The sequence below is a fragment of the Erythrolamprus reginae genome, chromosome 1, assembly GCF_031021105.1.
Source record: "Erythrolamprus reginae isolate rEryReg1 chromosome 1, rEryReg1.hap1, whole genome shotgun sequence".
Lineage (NCBI taxonomy): Eukaryota > Metazoa > Chordata > Lepidosauria > Squamata > Dipsadidae > Erythrolamprus > Erythrolamprus reginae.
This window is the reverse complement of record NC_091950.1, coordinates 130,498,243-130,513,965: the sequence shown is the minus strand read 5'-3', so window position 1 is coordinate 130,513,965 and position 15,723 is coordinate 130,498,243. Positions and strand designations below refer to the sequence as shown.

Sequence of the window (15,723 nt, the reverse complement as noted above, 5' to 3'; positions counted from 1 at the left end):
ACTAGTAAAAGAGAAACATTAGGACAGGAGACAGAAGGCACTCTGGTGCACTTATGCACACCCCTTACTGACCTCTTACGAATCAGGAGAGGTCAACAGAGGATAATCTAAGTGTAAAGTTTTGGGGGTTAGGTGATGATACTACAGAGTCTGGTAGCGAGTTCCATGCATCAACTACTCGGTTACTGAAGTCATATTTACGGCTGTCAAGTTTAGAGCGGTTTACTTTAAGTTTGTATCTGTCGTGTGCTCATGTGTTGTTGTGGTTGAAACTGAAGTAATCGTTGACAGGAAGGATGTTGTAGCAGATGATTTTATGGGCTATGCTTAGATCGCGTTTAAGGCAACATAGGTCTAAGCTTTCTAAACCTAGGATTGTAAGTCTAGCTGCATAGGGTATTCTGCTGTGAGTGGAGAGCCTATCCTGCCTATCCTTCTCTTACAGGCACAATAGGATTCAAGTTTTGGTATTAGAACTCTTTCATTACAGCTCTGCTATCTTTCCAGTAAGGTGCGATAGAAATACTGGGCGAGTGAACACTTAGTGAACTATGCAATGCTCATTGCTTGCAAACATGATTTTGTAAAAAAAACCTTGAATGGTAACCCTACACTTGCTCAGGATAGCTTAGAAACTTGCAAGGGGCATGCAGAGAAATCATGCACACTGTTCTGAGCTTCTGTTTGAAAGTTTGCCAGCAACACAATACAATCCTATTTTGTCAATGGCAAGGATTTAAGCTTGTTATGTAATGGCCATTACATGATTGATCACTCAGCTATAGCATTTCTATGCACTTTGAAGTAGACATGAGTTCATCTGAAGGCTTACGTTTGCTTTTGTTTATGTAACTGCCTATTGAGGGCCTTAACACTCAATTGCTACTGTATGGTGTGTTTGAATCAGATTTAATTATACAAGGTTTTAATCTTTCCACCTCAACTAAACTTTACTGTGCTACTCAATTATAACATTTCAGTAGTGCGGTTGCTAAGAAGTAAAAGTTATACCAAAATCAGGAGGGTGGGGGGGAAATCCCCACACCTTCTGTTTCAATTCTTTCACTTGTGGAAATAAGAGAACTGTGCTAGTCTCAAAATATATTCAGAGGAGGGGTTTCAGACTGCATTCAAGAGCACACAGAGAGTCTTTAGACAGCTTAGGTTTTTTTAGGATTCCATATGAGTCTGGAAGAGACAACACTGCTTTAAGCAGCTTTGTTCAAGATACAGTATCTTCAGGGTTGCAAAAAAACTGACTGTTTAAAAAAGAGGGTCTTTGCTCCTTAGCATTCCAAATCGTTTTCAAATAATGTACAGCCCTGCAAAATAATTAACAACTTCACAATCATAGCATGCTAAGCTAACTCATGATTTTCTTCACTTCACTTTGCTGAATCTACCTCAATTGCCAGGATCTAGGTAACAGACCAAGCACAAACAATCAAAGCATATTTTTACTTATCAATATTATATCAGTCAGCATCAAGTAACTGGACCATGTGACAGCAAATGTCAATCAAAAGCCGGTCTAATCACTATTGAAATACAGTGATCCCCCGATCATTGCGGGGGTTCCGTTCCAGGACCCCCCGCAACGAGCGGGTTTTCGCGAAGTAGCGCTGCGGAAGTAAAAACACCATCTGCGCATGCGCAGATGGTGTTTTTACTTCCCAGCAGCGAGGAGCCGAAGATTGGGGTTTCCCCGCTGCCCACGCAAACTCCTCGCTGCTGCCGCGCCCGCCGCTCGCCCGCCCTGAAAGGGAAAGCCCCCCCAGGCCGGCTCCGATCCCCCAGGCCGGCTCCGATCGTTTTAAAACAGGCGCGCCGCTTCTCCGCTGACTCCTGGTGAACTTCCCCGCTTTAGGAGTCAGCGGAGAAGCGGCGCGCCTGTTTTAAAACGATCTGAGCCGGCCTGGGAGGGCTTTCCAGCAACCCCCGAGCCTGGGTTGGGGGCTCGGGGGTTGCTGCCCTCCCAGGCCGGCTCCAATTGTTTTAAAACAGGCGCGGGGCTTCTCCGCTGACTCCTAAAGCGGGGAAGTTCGCCAGGAGTCAGTGGAGAAGCCCCGCGCCTGTTTTAAAACGATCTGAGCCGGCCTGGGAGGGCTTTCCAGCAACCCCCGAGCCCGGGTTAGGGGCTCGGGGGTTGCTGGAAAGCCCTCCCAGGCCGGCTCCGATCGTTTTAAAACAGGCGCGCCGCTTCTCCGCTGACTCCTGACGAACTTCCCGGGCAAAGGGTGAAGGGCGGGTGAGCGGCGAACGGCGGGCGAACGGCGGGTGGCCGGGCGAAGGGCGGGCGAGCGGCGAACGGCGGGTGGCCGGGTGAACGGCGGGCGAGCGGGTGCTGGTGGGGGCTTCGCCCTCCCGCCAGCAAGAGGGGGAAGACCCAGGGAAGCCGCCCAGCAGCTGATCTGCCCGGCGCCATCTACGCATGCGTGCCCATAGAAAAAAAGGGCACGCATGCGCAGATGGTGTTTTGACTTCCGGGTTGAAAAATCGCAAATTAGCCTGTTCGCAATGGTCGGGGACGCAATAACCGGGGGATCACTGTATTTCTAGTGAAAAGAAAAGGCAATTATATTTCTTGTTTCTTTAGACACAAATAATGGGGATGCTCTTATTGAAACACCACTTAGAAAGAGGTCAGTCAAGAACAATTTTTGTTCTTATTTTGCAAACTTTGGTTGATGGCCAGGCATTGCCAATGTTGGCAACTTCTACGAATTATACTTAAATGGCAGTTTGGTGTATTACAGTCCTTCAAAATGTAGCCAACCAACTTCAAAGAAGGAATGAGAGAATGCAGCCAACTATTCAAGTATCTCCTCAGAAGCCAACAAACAATAACTAAAATTACTGAAAAACAGATAATGTTCAAGTGACAAAGTCGCGTACAAATATGCTATAAAATTCAGATTAAGCCAAGGTACCCAAATATTGCAACTGAATGTCTGCTCCTAATGTCCCTTGAAAGCAATGGAGATGAAGCAGATAATTCTTGCTCCTGCTTTACCTATTTCACAGGATTTTTAATGCTGGCAAACACTTCTGAGAGCCCAGATGTTATAAAATAATGTACATAAGAAATGCAACCTATATTATTGCAAATGACAGTAATACCTTACTGTGATAAGAAAAAATACCTGCACTTTCTATAACTTTATATTTCTTTATATTTCTGCTATTCTGCTATATAAAATTGTTTTATTAACTTTTTTTCCCTTTTTTCTCATTTCAGTTTGATGACGATGGATGCAAAACTATGGAATTTTATTCTCTCAACAGTCCATTAACATTACTATAAGAAGCCACTCTGTGTCTGTAGGAAAATTGCCAAAGGCTGCCTATTACATTTTCAAAAGCATTTTGTCTTTGCAAGGGCATCTGCTTTCAGTTTTCACTAACATGCCAGAAAAGTGAATAAACCAACAATAGCTAAATCAGCATAAATGCACCATGAAGGCTCCATTATATCGCTACAAAATAAAGTCTTGGTTCATCTAACTGCTCAAGTTGTAAAGAAATAAACACACTAAAACAAATCTTACATCCCTGTGACTTTATTAGCTCAGCTGCAAAGTTTAAGATTTCAACAATGACTGGAAATCAAACCTTCATTATTTTGTATATACATTATGCAAATACCCATCAAGGTCTCCATGGGGACAAATGGCGGAAATCATGCAATCAAACTCCATCCCTTTTATGTACATAAAACCCTATGTTAAATTAAAAATTTACAGCCATAGACAAAAAATATGTATAAGAGAGGTTGGACTTTTGTACATATGTAACTGCTAACTTGCATCTTGACCTGGGCTATATGAAAACATGCTTAACAAGCTTTCCATAACCTGATCTTTTCCAAATGAGCTGAATTACAATATCTACCACCCTATAATAATATAATATGTCATCAAAAGATGTACTTAGGCATATTAAAATATAAACAGCAGGTTTACATATACTTTAGTAACTAAGTATTTGATGCATGGAACTCACTACCAGACTCTGTAGTATCATCACCTAATCCCCAAAACTTTACCTTTAGATTATCCACTGTTGACCTCTCCCAATTCCTAAGAGGTTAGTAAGGGGCTTGCATAAGTGCACCAGAGTGCCTTCCATCCCCTATCCTAAGGTTTCTCTTTTACTAGTATTATGTATATAAATATTATATCTTTTTATACCACCAATACGTTTGTAACAAAACAAACAAACAAATAAATAAATAAATATAAGAAAGAAAAAATGGTGTACAGTAGTCGCTAAGGAATGAAGCTAAAAACTGAGAGTCTATGAGTTTTATTCTTCTCAATTATTTTCTGTTATGCCCCCCCTCCAGGAAGAAGTAAACATTTTGCACGCCCCCCAATTCTCCATTGGGATGATTATTTGCAATATTCAGCACATTTTCACTGAAAAAGCTCAAGACAGAGAGGCTTATCAGTGTGATTGGGGTGTAATGGGTTTAAGTGACACCTTAATTTATTTATGCTGTCTGCTGCCAACATTTTTAGACACAGTAAATATACCAATCTTTCCTCGTCTCCCACCGTAGTCACAGTAGAGCCGAGCACCACATATGCATCATCACATTTCCTCATCTTCGCTTTTGGGAGACTTACGTTTGTCTCCTTATCTCCATCTCTCTTTTCATCCCTGTTAAATATTTTTCATGCTTCTCTTAAGGTTTGTTATATGTACTTCATATCTCCTACTCTGTGCTGTGTGCTGATGTTCAGTGCAAAACCTCCCTACTCCCTGGGGCAAAAAAAGCATGTTTCTCGGGTCACCTGCCCCCCCTGGTATCGCTCCACCCTAACCCACCCCCAGTGGGGCCTGCCTCAATTTGAGAAACACTGCCTTAGACACAAAATCAACTGGGTGAACTTGAAGCCAGTCACTTTCTCTCACACTTGGGAAGGAAGCAATGGCAAACCACTTCTGAAAATTTTTGCCAAGAAAATTCCTAGGCTTTGACCAGGTAGCCATGACAAGTCAAACAGTGATTCAAAGTCCCCCCCCAAAAAAAGAGTTGCTAATTACCATAACAAATATATTCACCATTTAAGAGCTGCCTTTGCCTTCTTAAACCAAACTGGTGGCAGCTACAAATAAATTAAAAACAATTAACAAATAAATCACCGTATTAAAACTGATGTACCTTTTTCCCCCTGAACTATCAGTTATATTCATAAGCATCTGGTGCCAAAAGAGCGGATGTGCACACAACTGTGCAAGCACGAGTGCCCACACCCATAATTCAATGCCTGGGGAGGGCAAAACCAGATTCCCCTGCCCCTGGAGGCCCTCTGGAGGCTGGAAACAGCCTGTTTCCCAACTTCTGGTGGGCCCAGTAGGCTCGTGTTTCTCCCTCCCCAGGCTCCAAAGGCTTCCCTGGAGCCAGAAGAGGGTAAAAACGCCCTCCTCCATCCCCCCCTGGAGGCTCTCTGGAAGCAAAAAATGCCCTTGCAGAGCCTCTGTGCAAACCAAAAATCAACAGACCAGCACACACATGCATGTTGAAGCTGAGCTAGGGCAAGAGCTCATGGGCCAGCAGATATGGCTCTGTGTGCCACCTGTGGCACCCTTGCGAAAGGTTCACCATCACTGGTCTAGGACAGTGATGGTGAAATCTATTTTTGCTCAGATACCAAAATTGCGTGTGCATGCATTCCCCCTCCCATAACGCAATGCCCTCCCCTTGGTGCATGCATGCATCCACACTCACACACATTGCCTCCCATGCAAGCACACACACCTCACTGAAGCCTCCAGACTTTTGGTAGGTCTGTTGGGCTGTTTTTTTGCCCTCCCCAGGCTTCCAGAAAGCCTCTGAGCCCGTGGATGGTGAAAAATGGGCCAACAAGCCCAACCAGAAGTGTGTTTCCAAACCTCCAATAGCCCTGTTGGGTCTCTTTTTCAACATCCACAGGTTCTGGAGGCTTTCGTAAAGCCGGGGGGGGTGAAAAAAGGCCTCTCCCGCCCTCAAGAATGTCAATATCAGCTAGCCAGAGCACACACGCATGTTGGAGCTGATATAGGGCAACACTTTGTGTGCCCTCAGATATGGCTCCGCTTACCATATGTGGCATGCATGCCATGGTTTCGCGATCACAGGTCTAGGATATAAGATGCCTAAAGGGACTGTCTAGAGGAGCATTAATACTATTTTCTAATGCCTTGATAAGACCAGTGAAGGGCTACCAAAATTTTTACTACTACACTGTGGGCGTGGCTTATGCAGGACGCCCTGCATTTTCTTTCAACATTTTTCAGTGCAAATTGGGTGCTCTGGGGTGGAGCTCCATTTTCACTACTCCATTGCATTCCCCCCCCAACCGGGCTGTAGCCCACCCCTGAGTAAGACTATGCTTGGAATATTGCATCCAGTTTTGGTTGTCACATTATAAGAGAGTTGTTGGGACTCTGAAGAGCAACAAAGATGATTAGGGCTGGAGTCTCAATCATATGAAGAATGCTTGAGGAATTTAGTATATCTAGTCTAGTAATAAGAAGAACTGAGCTGACATGATAGCCGCCCCGAGTCTGCGTAGAGGGGTGGAATACAAATCTAATAAATGAATGAATGAATGAATGAATGAATGAATGAATGAATGAATGAATGAATGAATGATAGCAGTGTTCCAATATTTTAGGGACTGCCATAAAATCTTTCCTTTCTCTCACTTATCATATATATTTTCTTTCTTTCATATATCCTCTCCTCTAAGTTCACTTTACCCTTATATATATTACTATATGTCTATTTTTCTTCCTATGTATTTGTGTATTGGACAAATGAATAAATAAATAAAAAATAAATACATAAATAAACAGGAATCAACCTATTTTCCCAAACAACAGGAAGCAGAACAAAAAACAATGGATAGAAACTAATGGAGAGAACCAACCTCGAACTAAGGAGAAATTTCCTGACAGTGAGAACAATTAACCAGTGGAATGGGTTGCCTTCAGAAGTTGAGGATTCTCCCTTTAGCTTTTAGGAAGAGATTAGAAAGCCACTTGCCCAGAATGGAATAGGGTCCTTTGCTGGTGCAGGGGGTTGGACCAGAAGACATTCAGTATCCCTTCTAATTTGGTTGTTCTGTTCTGCTCTATTCATTCATTTCACCATTTTCAATCAGTAAACCTTTACCTAGAGCGCTTTCTCAATCAATTCTGATTTATTTATACAAATGTTTCACAATGAATAGTTTTAAGGAACAAATTGTCTTTATACTTTCCTAAACCACCAACTTTATATGTACTATGTACAGTACAATCACACGATCAGGAGTAAGTAACAGGAGATAGGATAGAATTCAAAAGCACTGAGAGTTTATTCTATCTAACCTATACACAGAATCTGATCTATAGCAGTCAAGGCAAATTGGCATCAAGAGACTTCGGGGGGGGAGGGGCATAAGTCTCTTTCAGAGATGCAGGGACTGTAAACTGATGATGCGTTTGACCCTGCCCTCAAACTCCACCTGGTCATCTCCTACACACATTTATACTAAAAAGAAACAACAGCGTTAATTTTATTTTGGTACTATCTGAATTTTACATATCGCTGAACTTTAAGTCCAATCAGATCCAACTACAGTGAACAATTGTAAGTGATGATCAGAGTTATAGTTCAAAATCAGGTGAAAGACTCGGTGACGACTTGGAAATACAGTGGTACCTCTACTTAAGAACTTAATTCATTCCGCAACCAGGTTCTTAAGTAGAAACGTTTGTAAGTAGAAGCAATTTTTCCCATAGGAATCAATGTAAAAGCAAATAATGTATGCAAACCTATTAGGAAAGAAATAAAAGCTCGGAATTTGGGTGGGAGGAGGAGGAAGAAGAGGAGGAGGACAGTCGCTGCTGAAGGAAAAAGGTGAGGTGAGGGGAATCAAAAAAATCCAAAACTTAAAAGACTTTTTAAAAAAAGAGGGAGTCTGAGGCGGCGAGGAGCATGCGCCTCCCATACACCTGGTGCGAGGCTGCCTCCCATACATTGCGCCAGAGAGAGAAACCCAGGGGAAATGGCAGGAAACTGGCAGGGCCTTCGTGCCGCTCTCAAATTTCCTGGGAAATTTTTCCGGGCTTGGGTTCTTTAAGTAAAAAATGGTTCTTAAGAAGAGGCAAAAAAATATTGAACACCCGGTTCTTATCTAGAAAAGTTCTTAAGTAGAGGCGTTCTTAAGTAGAGGTACCACTGTAAGTCCCTTTCTATTCAATGCAATTCATTACAAGTTATTCCAAGTTATTTATACATACAGCTTAGAAGCTATTTACAGAGATACCATGTTTTCCCAAAAATAAGACCCTGTCTTATTTTATTTTTTTTTTGAACCCTGAAATAAGTACTTAGCCTTATTGCCACGAACTCAGAAGCCTGGTTGGACTTATTATTATGGGATGTCTTATTTCGGGGAAAAGAGGTTGTATAAAATTTATAACTGGACTGTTGGATTCATAATGGTAAGCTATGAGCTTAAATATCAGCTTAATTATGACGTTCAGCCCACTGAAGTTACTGTACAGAAAAATACAAATAAGCCAAAGTGGCATCTTAATCATCTGGTGTTATCATTGTCACCCACATTAATCTCATTCGCAGAGCAGAGAGCAATGAGGAAATAACTGCCAGAATAATCTAAAATCATAGAATGTGTTTATTAAGATCTTTCGGAATTCACAAGCTTTTTGAACTTTTAGAATTTTTTTATTTGGCAAGTTTAAAGAACAAGGCTTAAAAGTTATTGAAAACATTCTACCCTATTGTGGAGGTCAGGCCTACATTCGGAGGGCTGTATAAAGCCCTGCTAACACTATCTGATATCTAAATCCAAAAAGGATTATTTGTGGCTAAAGTGACATGTAGGACGATAGCCGGTAAATTGGTCCAAAAGCCAACCATCTGACTCCTATTCAAAAGTTCCAAAGAATGAAAAATGGAGATGAGAATAGGGTCCAATCAAGAGTTAATATGCTAGAGAATCTAAGACACAAAGCACTCGGTCTCACAAATTCACAAACAATATTTATAACAACAAGCCACTTCCAAAGAGCTTTCTAACAAAGACCCTATTAACCCCTCCTTTACTCAACTTTTACTCATCAAGCCTGATCTGTTTGCAAGTTCATCTAGGTACAGTGGTACCTCTTCTTAAGAACGCCTCTACTTAAGAACTTTTCTAGAACTGGGTGCTCAAGATTTTTTTGCCTCTTCTTAAGAACCATTTTCTTCTTAAGAACCCGAGCCCGGGAAAAATTCCCAGGAAATTTGAGAATGGCACAATGGCCTGGCCAGTTTCCTGCCATTCCCCCTTTAATCCCGGCCATCTCAGGCTTTTCTAGGCTGCCAGAGGAGCCTTTCGGTGGCGCTTAGGAGGCTTTGGCAGTCCAGAGCAAACAAAGCATTTTCCTTTCTCTGGGCGCTTGGAGAGGGAATAAACCTCTGCCAGTGCCCAAGGAAAAGAAACACTCCATTCGCTCTGGGCAGCGACTGTCCTTCTCCTCTTCTTCCTCTTCCTCCTCCTCCTCCTCCTCCCAGCCAAATTCCAAGATTTTATTTCTTTCCTAATGGGTTTGCACGCATTATTTGCTTTTACATTGATTCCTATGGGAAGAATTACTTCTACTTACAAACTTTTCTACTTAAGAACCTGGTCACAGAACGAATTAAGTTCTTAAGTTGAGGTGTACCATTGTATTCTGTAGATTTTTCATGCCAAAGGTTGTCTTCATAAATGTAAGAACTCAGACGTGTCTCCATCATCTGATGTGGCAACCAAACCTCTTCATTTGGGCTAGATGACATCAGTGGATGAATCTAGGTCAGAGTGTTGACCAAAACAACTTGAACTAGTAGAAACTGATTCTGGCTCAAATCCTATGATAGTTTGGGTGTAACAGCCTTACCTATATTATGGTTCATTGCACAGTTAGTCAGATGTTCAGATTGTATTTGGCATTTGTATCCCAGCTATTGAGTCCTTCCCAAAGGCCTGGGATAGGCTGGTGTGGATGTTTGATGGTGTTATATGTATCATCACAGGTCCTAAGCTGTTTTATGTAAAGTTGCAATTGACTGGTGTTAATTTTTTCTATGTTGATGGTGCTCAAGTGGTGCTCTAGGTGTTTTGAAATTGCATCCGAGGCATTTATTAATATTGGTACTACCTTTGCTTTCCTTTGCCACAGTTGTTCTATTTCTGTTTTTCAGATCTTTGCCTTTTGTTATTTTCTATTACTATTGTGGTCGTTATCGTTATTTTATATTTTGAAGAATTGAGAAGGTACCACAACATTATCATGCCAGTGCTATTTTGCTTAGTCCAAATAAAGATATATAACCCAACTGTGGAATTTGCATTTTTCTCATAGCCCAGCATGGCTATAATTCCTTCTTTTGTCTGGGAATAAAGAGGTTTTATTTTAAATGTTTGCTTGCTTGAGTGCTTGATTTTGTTCCAGTTCTATATTGGTTCAAATGTTTCTCAATGAAAAACTACTTAACTCTGCATAACAAAAATTGAATTTTTGTTAAAAGAAAAAGAATCGATCAAAGCTCAACCTCCTCATTGTATGTGTATGACGTCATTCCAGATTATGCTTTCTATTGTGTCAAAGAAAATCCTCCACCTTTGTTCAGACTTATTTCAGTTAGAATCTAAATGCTCAAGGCTCCTTGCATTTGCTGTAAAATATGCTGTTCATGGCTACAAACGAAACGCACACTCATAAAAATGCCTCTAGATTGTCCTTTGTCTGGCAACTGACTGGGCCTTTGACTGCCACAGACAGCATCTGACAGAAAGTTAGGAAATGTTTACCAGGAGAAGATACACTATCACAAAGGAAAATGGATTTCTTGCCTAGCCACAATATTCTGCAGGGGAGGCAGCGTGACCTCTGGATTCCCCTTGTCTCTTAGGATTCAATTCCCCGGCACACATTCTAGGTGTGACTCTTTTGGGAATTGGGGTGATTTCTCTTGGTCGATCCTTTCTTCCTGATAGATACATTGCTGCCCTGCGACTGCATGCAAATGACGTGTAAATCATGACACACAGAGAGAAACACACCTTCCTCGCAGATTATATCAATATCGGACTACCTTTTGAATAACCATACAGTAGTCTGGCTTTTTTCCAATGTCCGGTTCTCCAGCCGACCAGCCATTTCTACCTGTCTGCCTGAGCAATCTCTAGAGATCTCATGCTCCTCTCGACAGATTATAAGGAAAGGTGGGGAGGAGGGAAGAAAGCATGCAGAGAATGGGAAGCATCAATGAAGCTGTATGTCTGTAAGAGAGGTGGGCTATGCTTCTCTGGACCATTTGGGACTTTATGAATGAATTAAATAGGGCTACATGACAGCCTTTGGCAAAATATATGCCGGTGTGCAGCTGTAGATAATCTTTAATAACGGTTGATTGCAAGTATTCAAAAAGACACACAGAATGCAACCAGGCTACCGTAGCTAAAAGCTTCTTACTCCATCATGCCTTTCACATGCAGGCATGCTCACTAGACAAATAGACAGAATTGCGCAGACACAAATACATAAATTCATTCAGGCTTGCACGTTCAGATGCAAAATGAGTCAGCTGACCCATCAAATTTCTCAATGCTGCCTGCTCAGCACACTCCCCTGGTTTGGGTGTACACAGGTTCTTTAACAGGGGTGAAATTCCAGTTTCAAGTTCTGGAAAACCGGCAGTGGACATTTTGAGTAGTTCGGAGAACCGGCAAATACCACCCCTGGCTGGCCCCAGAGTGGAGGGGGAATGGAGATTTTGCAATATCCTTCCCCTGCCACGCCCACCAAGCCACGCCATGCCCACAGAACCGGTAGTAAAAAGAAATTGGATTTCACCACTGCTTTTTAAGCTTCCTAACAAAGGGCTTTTTCACCTATAGCAGTAAAAGTGCTGTTTGAAATGTTCAGATATGAAATATATTAGTTAAACTACACAGGTCAAAATGCATGCTGAGTTTAAAAATAATTTTCTTTCATTTACTCTCTCTCTCTCTTTTCTATGTCCAGACAGTATATTAGGATCAGACATTAAATCATGTTTCAGAGTCACTTTGATTTAGCAGATTGAATGATTACAGTCACATCTAACCTTTTATTGAAGAACTCAAGAGACCTCCTTTATCCTACTTTTCTGAACCATGAACTAGTAAGATAGCCTTCACCAGGGCAGACAGACAGGCAAAAATAGAGAATATGGCTGGCTTGAAATAATCCACTGAGCTTGTATGACTCGTCTTTCTGGTGCCTTTTCAACTCCTTAACCACCTGCCCACAGAGACACTAAATCAAGATTCAAATCCCTATTCACCTTTGCTACTTCACAACCTACCTTCTCCTGTAGGTTTGGAGATGTTTTACATTCCTTAGATGTTCTGCAATTCTAAAAAATAAATCATGGTACTATGAAGGCATGTTGCAGCCGAATTCTAGTTTGAAAAACCCAGTTAATGTGGGGCTTCCCCTCTATGATTTTTTTCCCTAGCTCAGTGAGGTTTCTGGAAAAACTAATATACAATTAAACAGTTGCAGAATTTTAGGAATTATTTGTTACAGTTCATCCTAAAGTTACAAATTAATCAAAAACAGGACTTCACTTTAAAGGCTACAAAGCTGAGAAGGATGTTACGAAGCTATGAAACAAATAAATCACACTTTTGATAAAAGGGAAATAAAGACAGCTCTACCCATTATTTTAAAAAAAAAACTGATGAAAAGGCCTGGTTATTGAAGAACCACAATACAATAGCTGAGCCAGGATGTTTGTCTTTTAAGTATCCCAATTTTCCACCACTATTACACTTTCTTACAAGAACGATTTCAACCTGGTCTAGATACTATAGGCCAAATCTTAGCATATTTCAAGAACCTTCTTTACTTTGGCCTACCATGAAAAAAGTTTCTCCCTGCGCTTTGCTGAACTAGGTGCAAGACAAATAGAGGTGTAGAACCTTAGTAAGGACCTTTTGCTCCTAAACAGGGCTACAAGTCCATGTTTTGGAGTAGTCAAGCGCTGAGTCACAGTACAAACATGGTTGCTGGCAGGAGCTCTGACTCCAAACGCTTTTGTGATGGGAACGGCTTTGTAACTCCCTTTAATTCACGATGATGTATTGACTTAGCTGTTCTGCTAAAGAAACCAGCAAGTGGAACTTTGCACAGGCGATGTTTCCCTATGGCCAAAGCTCTGGGGGCTGAGCAAACTCTTGGTAGCATCAGGAGTGCAGCCAGTGCTATGAAATCATCCCCCACCTACCAAGAGCATCAAAGCCTTCAAATTTCAGCATCCCAAAACAGTGTGTGATCCTCATCTCCCTTTGGGATTTCTTTCCAAGCCTCACCACATGAACAAATCATAAAGTACAGCAAAGGCTATACAATAGCCTTGGCGGTGCAGTGGTTAGAGTGCAGTACTGCAAGCTGCTTCTGCTGACTGCTGGCTGTAGTTCCCCAGTTCAAATCTCAGTAGGCTCAAGGTTGACTCAGCCTTCCATCCTTTCCAGGTGGGTAAAATGAGGACCTGGATTGTTGGGGGCTGTATGCTGACTCTGTAAACCGCTTAGGGAGGGCTGTAAAAGCACTAGGAAGCAGTGTCTAAGTCTAAGTGCTATTGCTCATAATATACATACCCACCACCACCACCACCACCTTCAGATCTATTTTTTTTTAAAAAAAAACACCTGACCCGGAGTATAACCTGTATCTTCCCCCACCCCCGCCACAACCCCCTTGAATCCTCCTTTTAACTTCAACCCACGTCATAAAAAGGTGATGGGTTGGTTATGCGGGGAGGGGCGGCATACAAATCTAATATATTATTATTATTATTATTATTATTATTATTATTATTATTATTATTATTACTACTACTACTACTACTACTACTACTACTACTACTACTATTATTATTATTACGATGATGATGATGATGATGATGATGATGCAGGTCCGTTTTCTCCGCATCGGCGCGATCGCTTCTGCGGATTTTACGAATACCCGCAAGAGCGTTCCCTACCAGCAATTGTGCATGGAACTCCCTGCCTCCGCCCGGACAAACTTCCTCTTATTGAGGGGGGGGGGGAGAGACCAAATTCACGCCCCGTCGCAGATGGCAACAACCCCCCCCCCCCCCTTCTGCGGCCACATCTCAGCCCCATTTCCCTCTGCAGCAACGCAGGCGTCGTCGTTTTGGGTCCTGATGGAGGAAGGGGGGAAAAAACCGGGCCAGGTTCCCACGAGATTTCACAGACCCGCAACGTACCTAGGGTCCCCTGCAGCGCTGTGTGAGGGATGAGGGGAAGCCCCCCGGGGCTCTAGACTCTCCCCGGCTCCCGTGCAAAGGCGACCCCTCCCGTACGTGGGAACACTTACCCGCCTGGCACTTCCTCCGCAGCCCGAGATCAAAGCCCCCGCCGCGTTCCGACTAGTTGCAAAACGCGGCGCGCTCGCCAGGATGATTTAAGCCACCAATTAACGAGAGGATCTGATGGGGAAAAAGGCTTGGGCAAGCGCTGAGGAGGCAAGTCCTTAGCCTTTTGCAAACGCAAGCACGCAGCCACCCCGAACTGCGGTCATTATTGCCAGCCGAGGAAAACTAGGGAGCAGGCATATTCCCGCAGCGGGGACGCGCGCGGGTGTGCGCGCGCGCTGTGTTATGTGGGGAGCTGGGGGGGGGGGAGGATAGCACGGATAAGCATTAAACAGGACTGAAGGATCCAGGAAGACAGAAGGTTGCACTTTAGAACTAAAAATGAACCGAGGATTAGGTCATGCCTTGGAAAAAAAGAGCACCTGACGTCATCCCCAGCCAATCAGAGAGGGAGGCTCAGGGGCAGGATGACGTCAGCCTCTGATCCTGGGCTTTGGGTGCAGATTAAAGAGAGACAGGCAGGCAGAATTGCAATTTAAATGGGGCTAGGTTTTTTTTTCTTTTTGTGCTTCGTTCCCTTTCAGGGTTTGTGTGTATGTGTGTGTTTTGGTTTGGCAAGCTCTTAAAAAGGAAATGGAACGGTGTTCGGAGAGGGTGGGGAGCCGGTGCAGAGGGATTGTAGCAACGTAACACAAAACCTCTAGCAAATCTACATGTCATTTCTTTTTTTTTCTTTTTTCTTTGCAGAAGGGAGGGTAGGTTGGCTTCTTTGGCACAGAGATAAATCCTGCTGCTGAAAAGGAAAAAAAATGGAAATTGCTCCCTCTCTTCTTCCCATAGTGCTGAAAGCAAAGCAAAGGTGCATTGGCTAGTTGCAAAATGAATTAAGATTCCCCCCTCCCCCAACTCTGAATTACAGAGATGGACTGAGTAACCTCCAATAGGAATACATAACCCTGGCACTCGAATTTCAGCCATGTCTTTGATGTGGAAAATACCCACCAAGTACTGGGGTAGATGGCCACTTCTTAGGTTAGGAGAATAGGCTAGAAATAGGCTGGTGGTGTTATACTGCTACTACCGGTAGTTGTTTTGCATAATTGTGTAACCCCATTGTGCTGCTACTCCTGCAATAAACAATAATGCAGGCATTAGTTTCACACAGTATTTATGGAATTCAAATCATATCCAGGATTGATACGAGCAAACTCCCTGTATTCAATCTGTACCCTCTTCCCATTTTAACTGGAATCCTTTTCTCCTTTGTCATTTCAGGTGTTGTTGCTCTTTCTTTTCTTTTCTGGGTGATACTT

At 42.8% G+C, this 15,723-nt stretch overlaps 1 protein-coding gene across 2 annotated transcripts in view; it reads right to left on the bottom strand.

Annotated features, from left to right (window-relative positions):
- The window catches only part of DUSP8 (dual specificity phosphatase 8), a 163,805-nt gene extending 149,103 nt beyond the window's left edge, over nt 1-14,702 (bottom strand). Inside the window, exon 1 of one of the 2 annotated variants that reach the window (XM_070765026.1) lies at nt 14,413-14,702. The gene's annotated coding sequence lies outside the window, so the exon portion shown is untranslated. Of the gene's footprint in view, nt 1-13,956; nt 13,998-14,412 lie in introns of those variants that run through there. The other variant, XM_070765034.1, reaches the window with a different exon arrangement.
- Nucleotides 14,703-15,723: the final 1,021 nt, after the last annotated feature.